Source organism: Aotus nancymaae, unplaced genomic scaffold, assembly GCF_030222135.1.
Source record: "Aotus nancymaae isolate 86718 unplaced genomic scaffold, 86718_ANA_hifiasm-v0.15.2.pri h1tg000033l, whole genome shotgun sequence".
Classification (NCBI taxonomy): Eukaryota; Metazoa; Chordata; class Mammalia; order Primates; family Aotidae; genus Aotus; species Aotus nancymaae.
The window spans coordinates 63,380,249-63,399,652 of NW_026988447.1; the positions used below are offsets into that span (position 1 = coordinate 63,380,249).

Sequence of the window (19,404 nt, forward strand, 5' to 3'; positions counted from 1 at the left end):
CCTGTTCCAGGCTTGATCTGTGTGACCCACAGATAAGGCAGAGTAGTGGCATGTTAATTCTAAAAATCTATTATGAAAGATACTGTGGCTTCCACCTTTGTGGCTTCTCTTGGTACATTCCCCCTCATTCACTGGTTCTGGGAGATGTCACATTTCAGCAGCCCTATAGAGAGGCTCATGTAGCAAGGTACTGAAACTCCTGCCAATAGACACCTGAATGAACCTGGAAGCAGATCCTCCAGTCCTGGTCAGGTCTCCAGAAATAGCAGGCAACACCAGCAACCTGAAGGACCAGGGCCACGACCACCCACGTAAAAAGCACCCCCAGATTCCTAGCCCTCAGAAACTGGTGACGTCATATGTGTTGCTTCAAACTGCTAAGTCTTGGGGTACTTTGTTACATAGCAAAAAAAACAGATACATTTTCTTATCTCCTTCCTTTGGCAAGTAATGCTAGGACAAAATGAGGCTTTGGCTGGTGTGCAGCATCTTACCATCCTGGGCCAAGTGTAGAAGTATGATATTGATAACCTGCGGTGACGAGGTGGGGCTTCAAGAAGCAGTATCTTAAGGAAGTTGCAGGTGAAGAAAAACTAGACAATTTGAAATTAACATGCTGTTATCAAATACACAAAACAGAGTAAGACAAAGGAGAAAATTTAAAAATGAGATGGGTGGGGTAGATCGAGATTAGAATACTTCTGAGAATATGGGATTATCCAATCTGGTGTCTGTGTTCTTGAAGAGGGCATGCTAGAAGTATTTTAAAAGGTTGCTCCTAGAAAATGTTAAGCTGACATTCAAGGGCTGCCATCTTTGGAACCAATCTATTATTTCTATTTACCACTAATTCCATTTCTCAGTTCCAAAGAAATATAGTACTTGTTAATCTCTTTTTAAATAAAAGTCATGGCATCAAGCAGGAATTCCCTGTCCCCTACTCACATGTCACCTTGGACTGGGCCTAACTTTCTAGTTTAATCTGATTCATTTCCGTCTTTGAAATTTCCCCAACAACCCAACTCTTAGAGGTTGCTCCCTCCTCTTATGAAGAAATAAGTTATTCATGACACTCACGTAATGCCTTCAATTGTCATGCCTAACTTCACAATATATAAACAATTTCTAGAACAGGAAGTTTACCTAATATGTTATTGTGTCATCTATTAAAATCCTAGCACAGTATCATTTATTTGGTGGCCATATGATCAATATTGGTTGACTGACTTCAATAAGATGTCTTATTACAAAATTGGGGCCTGTTTGCTGTGGACAGTTTTAGCAAGTCAATCAGAAAGAGGAAAAAAAATCAAATTCACCACCTAGCAATAACCACTCAGTGTTTTGGATGGTGTAGTCTTTTTTTGTAGGTAAACACACACAGAGGCACACACACTCACACACACATATGTGTATACGTGTATGTGCTGTGTGTTAAATGGAATCAAACAGTATATATTTATTGATTATATATATGCTTGCTTGTCTGACAATAAATAGCAAAACATATTCACTAAATGCCACATTTACAGACCTGAAGCGAAGTCTTGGGACACAATTTTTTATGTAGCACTACATTAATACAAGGTGTTTTGTTTTTCTGAAAGCAATACTTCACTTATTTCAGAGCCATATAGGACGTTTCTATCAAAAGCAACATTATGAGTATGGCAACATTCTCAGTTGGTATGGATTAATGTCATGTCATAAGCAGTATCATCTACCACAAAAGAAATAAAACAACTATTGAGCTATTTTCAGTGGCATTTAAATAAAATGGATAAGAAAATCAACTTGAAACTCAGAAGCCATGTAGAACTCAGCTAGTTTTTCAATATTGACCATGAGATGGGCTGCTGCTCCGAGAAAATCTGCTGTCTTTTTCTCATGATTAGAAACAGGTCTGAAAGACAGAAAATAACAGTTTTTTTCTCTCTTTCCCTTCTAATTTCTCTTGTTTTTCTCTCTCCTTTTCTGTAATTAAAAAAAAAAAATACTCACATGATTTAACTATTCACTTTGATAACTTATGAAATAGTATTTACTTGTGGTGATAATCTAAAAATTTAATGATAAAAGCCCTTAAAACATCTTGCAAATGGTAAGCACTGAAAATATTACCACATATTACATCTGTCTTGTGTTCTCATCTTAACGCCCACATTTTTGAGTGTATATGTGTGCATTCACATAGACCTGAATATACGTTCACTTTCTTTAAACCAAGGAACACAACTCTTAACAGGCTCCTTGATACGTGAGCTTTCCCCATATCTCATTCTTGATTACTTCAAACAAGGGCCAGTTACATCATTAATTAAGCAGGTAAGTCTTTCTTTCTTTCTTTCTTTTTTTTTGAAACAGAGTCTTGCTCTGTCAACAGGCTAAAGTGCAGGGGTGTGATCTTGGCTCACAGCAACCTCCACCTCCTGGGTTCAATTAATTCTTCTGCCTCAGCCTCCCAAGTAGCTGGGACTATAGGCGCACACCACCACACTCAGCTAATTTTTGTATTTTTAGTAGATGTGGGGGTTTCACCATGTTGGCCAGGATGGTCTCGAACTCCTGACCTCAGGTGATCCACCCACCTCGGCCTCCCAAAGTGCTGGGATTACAGGCGTGAGCCACCGCGCCCAGCTGTAAGTATGAATTGCTTGCAAGTAAAGACAACAGATTGTTTCTGTTCAACAGAAAATGTTCATTTAATTTTTAAAAAAGTACAGATGAAGGATTACTAGAAGGATACAATTTGGATTGTTTGGAGACTGGTTAATAATGCAGTCAAACTCTGTAATTTATATCAAAGATATTTTTTCTGTTATCAAGAGTGAAAAGTTGGAATCTATATATTCACTATCTACAGCAAAAAAAAAAAAAAAAAAGGATTAAAGGCTCTGACATTTGATCTTCATATTCTCCTAGTACTCCCTTAATAGCTGTTAAATGTGCCATGATCCTGGCTGTGTATTATGATTACTAAATCTCATATGAGAATGCAAGGTCCTAATCCCTAAATAGACTCACTATTGGCTCAGGAATCTCGCAGACCACATGGCAGCTTGGATATGACTGCCCTCACCCATTGTCACAGCTGCAGCCAAACCTGATTTCCCGTTTTCAACAACTGACTACTGTGGCAGCCACTTGAACAGTCCCAGCTGCCCCTCAGTCATGACACCCACCCTTAGACAGCAGGGTCAGCTTTGTGCAGGCCTCAGCAAGTGGCACGTTGGTCATCTCTCCTTTCTTTGCCACTTTCTCCCTTCTAAAAGCCCTCTCCGAAACCCACCTCCCCCTTCAGAATTATGCTGTCTTTCATCCCCCCGACCAAAACTTAATGTCAAGAGTATCTAGCAATCTTTTTTAAGCTCAGGTACAAATAACCAAGATTCTTTGAAGTATTATTTCTCCAGGTAATTGCATTTATGGGGGACCAAACCCTAAAAATGGAATGTATCTACAGAAGTTTAAATTTAAGCATAACTATTAAATTACTGGTAGGTAGTTAGGGGAACGACATTCTTTGAAATCACAGCCCCCGAATCAGGTCATCTTATTGGCCAGTGTTGGATTTGAGAGGACAGTGATAATATCTGCTATTCTGCCTTGCATCAGCTCAACAATCATGACAATTTTACAATGCTCAGATCTACTTTTCTATTGCTGGAGAATAACTATAAGATGAATAGGTAGGGAAAACTTCAGATAGGGAAAAAATGGAAGTTATAAAGAAGATAGAGTGTTTTAACAACAACTGCTTCTTACCAGTTTTTAAGAACTTACTCATTTTATAAATGTAATATTCAAGAGAAAACTGAATTTTATCAGCTCAAATACTTTTTTTATGTACATTAAGAATTCACTCATCAATATTTATTGACAACCTTCTATGTCCCTGGTGACCTGTAATGCTTTCTTCTAATCCTTTTCCTTATCCATGCAGAATTTTAAATAGTTGTAATGATGGCATAGAAGAATTTTATTTTTCTTGCACTTACTATATCATAAACATTTTTATGTGCTGTTATTTAGATATCTGACTTACGTTCAATGTATTTTCAGAAAAAAAAAATTTAATTAGTCAAGAGAGAGGTGGCTGTAAAACAAGAATTTCCCAGAATTAATGGGAGGCATTATCAATGCCATGAGAGCCCTTTCCATAATTCCAAACTATTTTACCTGGAAAATTTCCAAGGAACATCATCATTTGTGCCCAGTGCAAGTATAGGCAACTTTGATTAGATTGGAGAGAAGCAAATAGTCCTCTGAGAACTTATTAGGTAAAATTTATTTACATAGTAGACATTATTAGTATGTACTCACAAGGCATTTTGCAGAATTCTCTTCATCAAACAGCAACAGCTCTAATAAAAAACTGTTTTGTTTCTAATAAAGCTTTTAGAGGCTTTCGGTCTTCCCTGTCAGTTCCGGTGACTTTTGGAAACTAACTGAGGGTAATAGATTTGCCAGTCCAAAGGCTTCCTCTGTGTAGTCATGAGCTGCTACAGGCTGAGCTTCAATGTTACTTTGCCTTCAAATGAAAGCAAGCTGCATAAAGACCAGGACTTGGCAGGTCTGTGAAGTGAGCAGAGGAAGGGCGTGTATGAGCAAGTGGGGAATGTTGGACTCCTAAGATAACTGTGATTCAAAGAGGAAGTACAAACCGGTATTAAAGCTCTCTTCCGCCACTCTTAAAAATGTAGGTGCAGATAAGTCACATTTTCCTAGAATCTGCTCAAAACGAGACAAAAGCGATGTACTGGGCCAGGTGAGGGGGAAAGGCAGCGCACCCCACAGACAAGAGCGCCCCGGTTTTACCCTTCCCCGATGGCATCTCCAGACTTCCCTTATCCATGTGCTTTCTACCTTTAACTGAGTCACACTTTCTTTCCACCACCCCCACCCTCTTCTCCCACTTCTGGGAAAAAAAAAATCAAAGCCTAAATTATAATCTATGAAGTCTCTGCCTGAAGCATCCACCCAATTCTATTGTTTATTTTTAGTAGTGGCTGGTTTGAGGTTCTATGTGGTAAATGTGAATAGTTAGGAAAAAGATATTTTCTATTTCCATATTTATTAGTCCTGAGGGTTAAAATGCAATTGAGTTCTACAAGTGTATCACAAATTTAAGTCTTAATTTAAAAACTTAATTGTACAAGAAATTCTTTGTCTAGGTGAAGCCCTTTCACCTCAGGGAGGGGAAAATCTGACACTCATCCCAGCCCCATGGGATTCCTGTTTTGAGGGGGAAGTGGGGCAGGGCAGACAGGCCAGGGCAGAGGGAGGAGGAGGATCTATATTCTGGGAGATGAGAGACATCAGACCATTGATTACAACTTTCTGAGATGCCACCATCCAGGACTTCAGTGACTGTCTCACAAAGTCACACATGCATTTTTCCTTTTCTCTACCCAGGAGGCATGGCAGGGCTCAGAGCTCTCTCCCTCTGAATTTCTCTCTTACTACCCTCCTCATTTCCTCTGTTTGTCCCTCTCCCTTTCTCGCGGTCCTTCCCTTCTCTTCCCTTCCTTTCTGTCTCTGTCTCTCCCTTTCCCTGAGTCTCTCCCTATTCCTACCCCCCACCACCCCGTCAGCCTAAACACACTGCTCAAGTCTTTCCTCTCAGCGGTCTTCTCATCTCCTTGGGCACTATCTGGCAGAGACACAAACTGCTATCACATTCCTCCCCGAATTTCCCCAGGGTTTGGTCATGCCTGCTGAATCTCAGCACACTGCTGTGGAGCAGGGAACAGGTCTTCCCTTTCTCAGATACCCACACTGTGGCCCCCCTTGCTTCACCTATGCCTCTTCTCACTCTCCCCCACCACACACACACACACACACACACCACACACACACACACACACCCTCAGTGAGTGGCAAATCTTGTTCTGACTCACCCAGTACTCTCTCTGCTCTCCTGGAGTACAGGGCTTTTGAAATTCCACTGAGCTTCTGCTGTAACATTCCTTCCCTAAGGCAACTGATGCTGCACATCCTAGATACCCAAATGACTTGTTAGTACTACAAAATGCCATCCTGCCACAATGTCTGTTTCCATTTACTCTAAAACTAACCACACTGATACATCCAAACAGGATGCTGATCTGAGCTTCACCCACAGCCTGGGCCAGATAGTGCACAGCTCAAGGCTGCTGTCACACTGCTGGCTCTGCTTCCCTGCAAAGTCACCATCACCCTCCCGTTCCACTGCTCGCTCTCTAGCACCGCGCCAGTGGCTGTTCAGCACGGAGGCACTGCAACCGCTGTTGCTCAGCGTGGTCCTCCAGGACTCCAAACATCATGGCCCTCAAGAATTTAATTTTAATTCTCAATGTTTCCTGCAAGCCACAACTATTTTGCTCGAGTGGGATAGGTTTTCTACCAACATCAGATGGTCTGACCTATAATACAATATCAAGATAGCTTGGCGACTGCGGGTGACAATTTCTTCTATAGAAGAAACGATATCTTCCCAAGAGATCTCCCTACTTCTGCTCTTCATCCCATTAACGCACCCTCACCTAAGTCTGTTCCCATACAGTAGTTAGTGCAACACTTAAACAAATGTCAAAGCATGACGCCCAACTGTTCCCTTCAATGGCTCCCCACATGATGGAGAGGAAAATTCAAATCGTTACGAGGGTCCACAGGTTCCTGTGTTCTGGCTTCTTATCACCTCTTCCAACGATCTTCCTTTTTGCTCACCCTACAGTTGTTTCTCTCAGCCCTGTTCCTGGAATACTCTAGCATGCCTACCCCCCAAGGTTTTCACATCCAGACCATTTTCTTTTCCTGGAATACTCTTCACTCTGATCATCTGCCTGGCTCATCCTCTTGTTTCTTTCAAATTCTGGCTCAGAGGAGACATTTTCACTGAAGCTCACCCTGGCCACTCCACTTAAAGCTGGAAGCCAGCACTCCTTACTCCCTTCTCAAATTTTATTCTAAGCAGTAATTATAACATTTAATATGCCTCATACATTATTGTTATTATTGTTATTGAGACAGGTCTCCCTCTGTTGCCCAGGGTGAAGTGCAGTGGTGCGATTTCCAGTCACTGCAGCCTTTGCCTCCCCAATTCAAGTGATTCTCCCACCTCAGCCACCCAAGTATCTGGGACCACGGGCCGCACTACCATGCCTGGCTAATTTTTTGTATTTTTGGTAGAGATGGGGGTTTTGCTATGATGCCCGGGCTGGTCTCAAACTCGTGCGCTCAAGTGATCCACCTGCCTCAGCCTCACAAAGTGCTGAGATTACAGGTGTGAGCCACTGTGCCCAGCCTCATACATTATTATTTATTTATCATGTTTATATCTCCCTTCACTACAATGTAAGCTTCATGAGGACAGTGATTTTTTTCAATTGTCTTTTTACTTCTTTCAGCACCAAGAACCATGCCTAGTAGGTAGCATTCATACAACAAAGATTTGTGGACTGAATAAATGATGCATGAGACCCCAGGAGCTGGAACAGGAGCAAAAGATGTGTCACTCTTCCATTTGGTATCAGCAGCACTTCTTCACTTGATTTCCGCAAAGGGGAACGTATCTTTTTGTATCTCCTCTACTCAGCAGGAGTCCCTCTGTTAAATAAGGCAGTCTCTAAAATAATTCTCCCCCTTTCCTTTTCTGAGGGACTTGGGCTGGTGTCAGGGTCCTTGCTGCCCCACAGAATTTTCACATCTGACTTAATAAGCCCAAAGACTTCCAACCAAATCAAAATCTTGACACGCTATTAAAAACATCCTACAGTTTCTAGATAAGCATGTTCCTCTCTAAAAACAGAGTAACAATAGAAATAAATATCTTCCATTGAGCATTTTCTGTTAATTATGGCACTGGGTGGTTTATGTACATTAAATTTAATCTTAAGAACCACCATGTAACATAGGTGTTATCTCCATTTTACAAAGAAACATGAGGTCAAGAGAAAGGAAAGAATATTCCACAGTTTACAAAACTAAGGATCCTGTAGCTCAAAAATGTCTTAGAGGTTTTGTGTGCCCCTGCAACTCCTACGAAGACATCTATTCTGAAGACAAAAAGCTTCTCCTCCTCACTCACTCTACGCTCTAGTGCATTCACAATACAGAGACCTATGTTGTGGCTTTAGTACCTGACAAATACCTGGTATGTATTTATTTTAAATAAATATTAAATTCAGTGAAAAAATCGAACTCCGGACTATGGAGGAACATTATATTTTGACCAGATGTAATCTTCAAAGGTAGTATATGAGATGCCTTAATGTGTCTTGGAATGACACGTGATTATGGAAAATTTAGACATGAATTAGTCTCCGGCCAGCACATGAAGAAGCAAGATTTAAACTATTCTAATTTTAGATGTGCCACTGTGTTATCACAGATTTCCAGTGAACAAGAGCCACAAAAATCCATCTATTTTCATTATCCCCAGAGCACCGGGGCTACAGCAATGAACTAAGAACGGTTCCATGGAAATGGTCATATTTCAGTCTTTTGTTGCTGCTGTTGCCAGCAGTCCCTCATAGAATGAGTCCACCCATGGCGCACGAATGGAGACTATGTTACGTTTCCATCGATCCGCTTGGTTTAGGAGTGACCAAGTGTCCATGTAGCTGTTTTTGTCATAACATAGCCACATCATCCCTATGTACTATATCTCCACACCACATCCACACGTATTAGAGCTCGCAAAACATTCAGAATTTCCAGAAAACAACAAAATCCTGGCAAACGCCCAGCTGTATATTTTATTTTTACCTCTTGATTTAGTTGAATGATTTCCATCATGGCCATCTGGAACTATGACTAGGCTTAAAATGGTTTCTAAGTAGAAACACCCCACTAGATAAAATAATATTTCTAAGACCAATTTTCCATTTGTTTGTTTAGAAAACAAAAGTACTCAACCTAAAAGGAAAGAGATTATTTGAGCTGCCATTTAATCCCCAATGATTTCATTGTATTATTAACTCTTTTTCTTGTCCAACTGGAGATACTGCCTTTCTCTAGGAGAATTGTTTCTGCCAGTTGTGGGACTCGGGAGGTCAGGATTCTAGGGCTACTAGACTGCCCCAGCATCATTAAGGAAACACAGTTTTGTGCTGATCTCCCATTTTGTATTCCAAACTTATGTATTTCTTTTGAGGAGATCACATCCTACTCTCAAAGAGGATATCTTAACTCATATTTACTTTCACATAGATAGAATTCTCAAATATCTATATGCTGATGACCTGTTTCCTTACCAAAAGCTCTATTGAGATAATAATACACATTATTAGAGAAACATCATAATGAATTACCATCCTCTGATCAACTGTCAAAGTGTGAAGCAAAACACCCTGTTCATCAGTTCCAAAGAATCTGACAGCGTTTGCTATTTTTTTCATATAATCACAGGAAACAAAATGATGGAACAAAGTATCTGAGCAAAACCAAGCAATTCTAGGTTAATATAGCTAAATGTGATGTTCCCAGATATCAAATCATTTTATTTTTCAACTTGTTTTTTTAAATTTGATGCTTCTAGAATTAATTTCAGATGTGCAAATTTGCAGACGAAGATTAGCTAGGAAAGAGATAACTACTACCTTGGTCCAAAACTTCTTGGAAAATTCAAAGAATGAATGACAAATATTGCCAAGAGAATAAATTCAAAACATAATAAATTCTCTTTAAGATGAAAAACCATTAATGTTATACCTCCTTATTTGTACTTATTTTTTAAAGGCCAGATTCAATATGGACAAATTCATTCCCAATCAAGTCTGTTTTGCTTGACAGTGACAGTGACGCAAACACGTTCAGACCCCACTCCAGTAAGACACTTCCAGGAGGAACACAGTCCCTCTCTAAGAGAAGTCTGCAAGTGGAGAATATGAATGTAGTCCTTTCTGCTATGAGGTTTTTTGGAAGTAGGGCATGTCACAAAACATCTTGGCATTCTACCCAAGAAGCAAACTTTCAAACAGCATTTCTTTCTTACAGGTGTTGAAAGGTGCTACTCCCCAACCAGTAAACAGCAGTGATTCATTAGCACGATGGCATAGAAAAACAGAACTGTGTGAATGGATTATTCTATTTCTGGGAGTTGCAGTAATGAATCATCATTTCTACTAAATACTCCTCCCTTCTCATTTTGGGTAGCTTCTCTTCTTGAAGGAAGACCTTATGAGGAAGAGGTGTTATAAACCTTAACTGGGAAATGATGTCCTTCAGTTTTGACTCAGAAACCTGGCTGAGGAAATTCAACAACCCATACCAACATTTAAAAGTTGAATGCAATGTTTTTATTAACTTTGAACAATTTGATTTTTCTAATTAATTTTTACACAGACTACAAAAATGTAAAATGTCTTCCCCAAGAAATGTTTAAGGCTGGGAGGACCAGAGGCTCCTTCCATAAATTATTTTGCCTTTAAAAATATATTAGGATCCAAAGCCCAAAGATAAATTTTGTATGCATTTGTTCTAAATACATGGACAGAGATTTCTTTTAATTAATTAGTCTGGGAGAATTTGTCCTGATCAGTGATTTGAGAGGATTTTATAGTAAGGAAAGGGGATGAAGAGAGTCAAGGCTGTACGGGATCTTATCAGGTATAGAGACCAACTTAATGTGCCAGCAGCTTTCTCAGAGCCATAGCAAACATCTATATTTGCATCCTTAGAATTCCTAAGTTTTTGGAAGAGCAAACGTTAGCTCTACCTTCAAGATCTACAACTTAATTTATGCTCATATCCAGCAGACAATGGTATGAAGAGAGAGGGACAGGTGGCAAATACTGTTGTGGATAAGACAACATTTTTGCTTTTGTTTGTCTAGTTTTAACAAAAATGTGTCTACGCCATATCTAGTAGTAAAACGCAGCTTGGAAGCCAGCTGAGTGGCATCAGGGAATTCCTGGGAGCTGTACTGGATTGACAGTCGGGAAGGTTTGGGCCTAACCTCAGCTCCCTCACTAACTGGCTGCATGGCCTTGGCAAAGCCTCTTAGTGCTCCAGTCCTTCTTTTCTGATCTTTAAATGGAAGAAATTTGGACAAATGAGCCAATTCTAATGAGTTTCCTCGTCATATGCAAATTTCTAGCTAAAGGAGATAAAGCTAAAGTGAGAATACAATGTGGTCTGTCATTTATATTCCAACAAGGTAAAGGAGCCAAGAAATTTGTGTTAGGGAAGATTGTCCTAGGGTTTGTTATATTCTGCAAGTCTTATACACTTGGGGAAGAGGCCAAAGGAAAGCTGTGAAGTTGATTCACGTGAAAATATTTCCTGTGTTAGCTGGAAACAGTCAGATATAGACATCTAAGTGTGGTTGGTAAACATAAATCCTAGTCAAGGATTATAAATAACAATATCAATGATGATAAGTTGATGAAAGTTAATGATTACTTTGAGAGATACTGAATTTTATAGTTTTCTTTAAAGCTTTCATAAATCATAACAGTTTTAAGGCAGTTTTGAACAATATAGCCTAAAACTACCATCGTAATATCCAAGATGTTTTGAAGTCATTGCAATGTATTTGAGATTTTAGATGCTTTCCATTCATTCTTGATAATAACTACATAAATATTAAATAAGCAATACCATGACTTTCATTCTACAGTTGAGGAACAAGCTTCAGAGAACAGAAGGAATTTGTCTTGGGCTGCGTAATCACTAAGGAGAGAGCAGGCGCCCAAACTGTGCCATTCCCTGTCCTCTTGGAAGCTATACTCCCTGGTATCCCTGCTTATGTTCAACTTACTGGCTCAACATACATTTGCAAAGGAAGGAAACACTCATTTTATGAAAAATAAAGATGATTTAAACCTGTTTTGTTAGCTGTTCAAGACTCTCCCACCCAGAGGCAGCTTTGCTGTTCCCTTTCGGGGAACAGCAAAATTGATAAGAGAAAGAATGATAAAACTATCACATTTCTCCCTATCACATTTTTCAAAATATTTCACCAAACCGGAAGAGGTATTTTTCATTTATTTTCTATAAGATAATAGAAATGAAAGCATTCTAAAAGGTTAAATGAAAGGGATATTACTTGTATTTATTACTTCTTGAATGGAGTATATATTTAGAATTCAGAACTATGGTTGTATTTAGCCTATACACTCCTCTTAAGAAATTCACTCGTATGTGGGCAGCCTTAGATCCTAAATTCATCACAGCTTTTATTTGTGAACCATTAGTTTGTATCCCTCTTTTGATAACCCTCTTGGAAAATAATTTCTCTGTCATGCAAACCTATCCCACCTTATCGAAGGCCCACTGAAGCCTTTACAACTTAAAAGAGTCCTCTGTACTAAACTAGTCATGTTACTAACTGCTCGAATGACACTAGCAGGTTAAAACAACATGCATTTTTAATGCATGTAGGATTTGAAATTCTTTTGATATTCAGATTTGTTGTGCTCGGCACTGTGGTCTGTGCAAAGCAAAGTTAATAGGTGAGAAAATGAAGATATTTGAGCATTCTATGTTACTATTCTTTGATGTGTATAGAAATTTGAAATGGAATTACAATTAACTCTGAAGTTACTATCAGAGCAAAGTAAAGAAATGTCATGAATATGAAAATAAATTCAATGCCCTAATCCAAAATGAAAATAGAATGGGATTTGAATTCACGGCATATTAATTCTAAAGAGAAAGTACGATACAAAGAAGATGAGCATGGAAATAGCAAAACAACACAGGTCAGGTCTAAGTTTTTAAAAAATCCTAACCTGAAATTCGACTTATCTCCTTATTAAAGTTATTTAACCAGTCCAGGCCTTAGCTTCAGTGTCTGTAAAATGGGATTCACACTCTCCAAGTTGCAGAATCTTATAGAAACCAGAGAAATAGAACTACAGCTGATTAAGTCACCTATCAATTCACTTACCTTTGTTGTGCCTTTTTAGAAGAAATATAGTTAATACCAAAAGACATCAGCAGTTACAGACCAACTTTGTACTTTCTAAACCGTGGCCAAAATGGCAGCACAAGATTGCCACGGCTGGAGGTTTTAACCACGTTTACATGAGACACACAGTGGAGTATAAAGTACTTTCCATTGGAAGAACATCAATGGTATGTTTCTCAGTATGAAAGCTGGTATGCTTTCATAGTCCAAGCTTTCTCACTCATCTGTGGCTTTTAAAAAATGTTCTAATTTCCTTAATATGTGAATCTTTGATTACTGACCACCTGTTATTTGTCTCCCACATAAGGGTGAATACTTCAAAAAGTATATTATAATTTATATGAGTGAGATAAAAACTGAAAAATGTGGTTTAAATGTGTGGGCAAGTGGGCTACCTAAAATAGACACCCAGAACAAGACAGACATGTACACACCAGCGTATCAGTACTGGTCCTGACTAGACCTCCCTACCTGCAGGGGTGCCTCATAGGATGAACAACACAGGTGGAGAAATGAAAACGCGTAATCCTTGCATGCAGCCCACTTTCCAAGGAGGAGATACGCATACGTAATTCCTGCTACCAAACTCGCCCATCAAATTAAGTCACACATTCTCCATAGGACAAAGTGTGCGAGGAGGTAGAGAGCGGCCAGAATTCCATTATTAAAGATTATCTCTGCATGAAAGGAGACATCAAGAGTAGGGAAGAAGTACTCCCCCACCCAACAGTAATAAATTGACGAGCCGCTTGTTGGCATACATTTTAACTGAAGAACCTAGACGAGTTTACATTTAAAAATTCCCTCACTTAATTCCAAAATTGACACCCTAGCTGAAACAGACTTATTCAATGTGGTAGATAGTTGACACGGTGTTAGAATTAACGATAAGAATAGTCGGCATCGTGACAATCACCATTACCATATATTGTACCAGTCACCAGGATATATCTTCTTCCTATATTACTTAGTAGAAAATCTTAGGGAAAAAGTATTATTTTTCTCATTAAATCTCCATAAAGTTTAAATAATTCACAGAAAACCACACAACTAGTACAGAGTCCAGCCAAAACTTAAATCATCATCTGTCAAAACAAAGCCTTTGATCTAAGTGATTAGAAAATAATTTATTCGTAATGAATAGCTCTCCCACCTTTTTGAGGGCCTACTGTAGCCTTTACAACTTAAAGCAGTCTGCTGTACTTAAGTAGTCATGCAACTAACTGCATGAATGACACTAGCAGGTTAAAAGAACATGAATTTTTACAGTATGTAGAATTTAAAATTCTTTTGATCCCCAGATTTGTTGTGCTCAGCACTGTGATTTATGCAGAGCAAAGTTATCAGCTGAAAAAATGAAGATATTTGAGCATTCTATTCTTTGATGTGTATAAAAATTAGAAGTGGAATTGCAATGAACTCTGAAGTTACTATCAGATTTAAGTAAACAAATGTCACTAATATGAACTGTATATACACACACAAGCTTTTTGCTGTAATAACACAAACTCCCCATACCTTCGTTTCACTTCTCCATTGTGAAATACAAAATCAGGTCACTCACAAGACACAGTGGCCCACAGACTCACACCTGTAATCCCAGGACTTGGGAAGGCTGAGATGAGAGGATCGTTTGAGGCCAGGAGTTTGAGACCAACCTAGGCAACAAAGCAAGATCCCGTCTCCACAAAAAATAAAAAATAAAAAAATAAGCCAGGTGTAGTGGCGCACACCTGTAGTCTAGCTATTGGCGAGGCTGAAGTGGGAGGATCATTTGAGCCCAGGAGGTTTAGGCTGCAGTGAGCTTCATCACCCACCACACTCCAGCCTGGGCGACGCAGTCAAACCCTGTCTCAAAACAAAACATAACCAAAAAGGTCACAATTTTCCTGATGCTCAATATATAAAAACTCAGTTTCTACATGTTCAATCAGGCAGGAAAAAAACAATCTTTTGCTAGGTTTTTCTGCTGAGGATTCATAAAACCTACTCCCAAAGTAATCATTTGCATAGAGTCTTCTAGGGCTTCTCTATCGCACCAAATTTCTTGTGCCCATTATAGACAATCTCTATCAGATCTGAAATGTACACATCACCCCTTGCTGGCTTACCTTGGTTTAGTCCAGTGTAGCTCTGATACTTGTAAAGAATAGGGCCTAATGTCATTTCTAAAACTAGGACAGTACAGAAGTTTGGCACAAAGCCCTTTCAGCGCAACTGATGGTCTTGCAGTGTTTTCTCAGTGTATCAAAGAACATATCTGTCTTCAATTTTATGCTCAACAACAAGTGTCCCGTGGGTCTAACCTCAGTGTCTTTATAACTTGGGTTTTACCTTTTTTATTTATTCATCTGCATGGTTCCTCCTTAGCACATAAGGTAACCGAAAGACTGCTGGGTCAACCCATGTGACAGTGGAAGCCACTTAAGAGACCTCCAACTTCCCAACTCTCAGCTCAGGCACCAGCCCTTTGTTCCTCTTTCTCTCTCTACTTTCAGCAGCCTTGTTGCTTTCTTTACCATCCAATCTTGTCAAAAGATTCATTATAAATTTAAAATGGTAACAAAGGTGCTTCAGGTCTTAATCTATTTCTGCCCCCCAAAAATTTTTGCTCACAGAACAAATCTTTGTAAGTTTTCACCAAGAACATTCAGTTCACCATAGCAATGAGCAGAAAGAAAGGGCGTTGGGTTATCTCTCCAGGCTGATTTACAAACCATGGCCAGATACATTGTCACTATGTAAAAACTCTCTTTTACTTCCCATCTCTTTTGACTTCCCAAACATCACATTACTCCATAATAAATGAACAGCTTGCCAACCTAAATGAAGTCTACATAATTTTTCTCTGAAACCATATTCTGATTTATTTTCTTTTTATTTCAATAGTTTTCAAGGAACAGGTGATTTGGGATTACATGGACAATTTCTTCAGTGGTGATTTCTGAGATTTTGGTGCACAAGTCATCTGAGCAGTGTACATTTTATCCAATGTGTAGTCTTCTATCCCTCACACCACTTCCCCCAGGTCCTCAAATTCCATTATATCATTCTCATGCATTTGTGTCCTCATAGCTTAGCTCCTACTTGCAAGTGAAAACATGTAATAACTGGTTTTCCATTCCTCAGTTACTTCACTTAGAATAATGGTCTCCAACTCCATCAGGTTGCTGAGAATGCCACTATTCATTCTTTTTTACGGCTGACAAGCATTCCATGGTGTATATATACCACCTTTTCTTAATCCACTCACTGGTTCATGAGCATTTAGGCTGATTCCATATTTTTGTAATTGCAAATTGTGCTGCTATAAATATGTGTGTGCAAGTCTATTTTTCATATAATGACTTCTTGTCTTTTGGGCAGATACCTAGTAGTAGGATTGCTGAATCAAATGGTAGTTCTACTTTAGTTATTTAAGGAATCTCCACATTGTTTTCCACAGGGGTTGTACTAGTTTACATTCCCACCAGCAGTGTAACAGTGTTCCCTTTTCACAACATCCACACCAAGATCCATTATTTTTTATTTTTAAATTACGGCCATTTTTGCAGAGTAAGGTAGTATCTCATGTGGTTTTAACATGCATTTCCCTGAAAATTAGTGATGTTGAGCATTTTGTATATGTTTCTTGGCCATTTGCATATCTTCTTTTAAGAATTGTCTATTCATGTCCTTTGCCCACTTTTTGATGGGAATATTTGGTTTTTTACTTGCTGATTTGTTTGAGATTCCAGAAGGAAATAAAAGCCGTTTATGACAGACCCACAGCCAACATTATACTATGAAGAAAAGTTGAAAGTACTCCCCCTGAGAACGGGAACAAGCCAAGGATGCCCACGTTCATCATTTCTATTTAACATAGTACTGTTAAGTCCTAGCCAGAGCAATCAGACAACGGAAGGGAAGAAAAAGCATCCAAGTTCGTAAAGAGAAAATCAAACTGTTTCTGTTTGCCAATTATACGATTGAACACTTAGAAAACCTGAAAGAGTCACCCAAGAAGCTCCTAGAAGTGGTAAATGAATTCAGTAAAGTTTCAGGACACAAAATCAATGTAATCCGTAGCACTGCTATCCACCAACAATGACCAAGACCAGAATCAAATCAAGAACTCAATCCCTTTTACAACAGTTGCAGTAATGATAATAACGAAACACTTAGGAATATGCCTAACCAAGGAGGTGAAAGATCGCTACAAAGAAAACTACAAAATACCATTGAAAGAGATTAGAGATGACACAAACAAATGAAAACACATGTCATGCTCATGGATAAGTAGAATCAATATTGTGAAAATTATCACATATTGCCAAAAGCAATCTACAAATTCAATTCAATTTCCATCAAAATACCATCGTCATTTTTAACAGAACTAAAAATACCCTAAAATTCATAAAGAATCAAAAAAGAGCCCACACAGGCAAAACAAGAGAAGACTAAGCAAAAAGGACAAATCTGAAAGCATCAATTACCCAACTTCAAACTATACTATAAGGCTATAGTTACCAAACAACATGGTACTGGCATAAAAACAGGCACATAAATAGTTGAACACAATAGAAAATCCAGAAGTAAAGCCACATACTTACCACCAACTGATCTTTGACAAAACAAGCAAAAACAAAGTGAGAAAGGACATCTTATTGAACAAATGGTGCTGGGATAATTGGCAAGCCACATGCAGAAGTATGAAACTGAATCCTCATCTCTCACCTTATACAAAAATCAACTCAAGATGGATCAAAGACTTAAAATCTAAGACCTGAAACCATAAAAATTCTAGAAGGTAACATCAGAAAAACTCTTCTAGTCATTGGCTTAGGCAAAGAGCTCATGACGAAGAACTCCAAAACAAATGCAACAAAAATATAAACAGATGGGACCTAATTAAAAGGTTTCCGCACAGCAATAATCAGCAGAGTGAATGGACAGCCCACGAAGCGGGAACACATATTTTTGCAAACTACGCATCCGACAAAGGACTAATATCCATATACTGATTTTTCATCAATATATCAGTTTCCATCCCATTTGAAAGAATATTTTCTCTAAAATTAATCCTACTATCTAGATCCCATTATTTTCTAACTGCTGAGGAAACTAGCTCATTCCTTCTCTAACTTAATGCTCTCTTTCAACTATCTTGTCCTTGTTGACACTTTTCATAATATACTCGTTCAACATCACCTCCCATATGCACACCCATACCCTCATCATTACTTCTCTGTCAGGTTTCTTGAATGAGTTGCCTATATCTGTATCTATTGCTTTTACTTCCTCACCTTTTCATTTCTTCTTAATTTATTTGCATTCTATTTTCCCTGAATGAAACCTCTATCTCTGTGGCCAAGAATAGCTTTCTTCTCATCAAATCTAAATTCTTTCCCCAGGTCCTTTCCTTCTCTTCCTCCATATAGTAACTGATACCTGTTTTTGATCTTTCATCTTCTCCTGTGGCTTGAACTTTGCTGTCGGATCCTATTGCTCTGTGTTATTTCCATCATAGAAACATCTCACACTTTCACAGGTTGAATGATGCCTAATTCTCAAATCTGTATCTTAAGCTCAGATTTGTCAGCTTAGAGCCTTTTTCCAATCATCCACCTGACAATTTGATGCTCCAAACCATGAACTCGGTGTGTATAAATTAAATTCAAAATTCTGCCCCTATTCTATCTCCACATACCAAACTCCTCATTTCAGGGACTTATATTAAAAATCTTAGATTTATCTTTGATTCTTATCTTCTTTTCATTTCTTAGATCCAATCAGTCATCATATCTTGTAAACATATTCATCAAAATGTCTAAGATGTGTCCTTTCATTTTAATTCAAACTCTCATACCTTCTTTTTTGAGTTATTGCAATGGCTTCTCAACTCGTCAATCTAATTTTATCTACATTCTGAACTTTGTGTCCTATTTAGTTTTCTAATATATGACAGTCCTATTTTCAACACTTATAAAATCAAATCAAGTTTTTAATCCTGGTTTTTGAGCTTATAAAAAGGTAGTTTCACTTACTTCTCCAAACTTCCATTGTTTTGAAACGTAAAATTTTCTCCAGTTATGTTTTCTCACTTCTCCTAATTTTTACCTAATATTTCCTTCCCGCCACAATCATATACATTCAATGCTCAATCTTGTCTTCAAGTTTTCAGTATTTCTTTCAGACTAAAACTATGTATCCACATCTTATAGAACAAAAAATCTCTTTTCTTTAAGACAATTTTTACCTCTATTACTTCACTCTCTTTCCAGTCCATTTAATCATTGTTAACCCTACCATACACTTTGGTACCCATACCAGTGACAGTTAATGCCTGAGTATTTCTTCTAACTTAAAATATTCAGATTACTATCCACTTAATTTACAGTCTTCACTATTGAAATTTTATTTTAGTTATTCAGATTTAATTCTAAAATTTGACTAATTTAAGGTCCATTAGTATTCATTCATATCTCTCTCTTTATAACTTCATGCTAAAGAATTGTTTTTATACTAGC

At 38.3% G+C, this 19,404-nt stretch overlaps 1 pseudogene; it reads left to right on the forward strand.

Annotated features, from left to right (window-relative positions):
• The first annotated feature begins 217 nt into the window (after positions 1 to 217).
• LOC135277770 (uncharacterized) overlaps positions 218 to 19,404 on the forward strand; it is a 31,617-nt pseudogene continuing 12,430 nt past the window's right edge.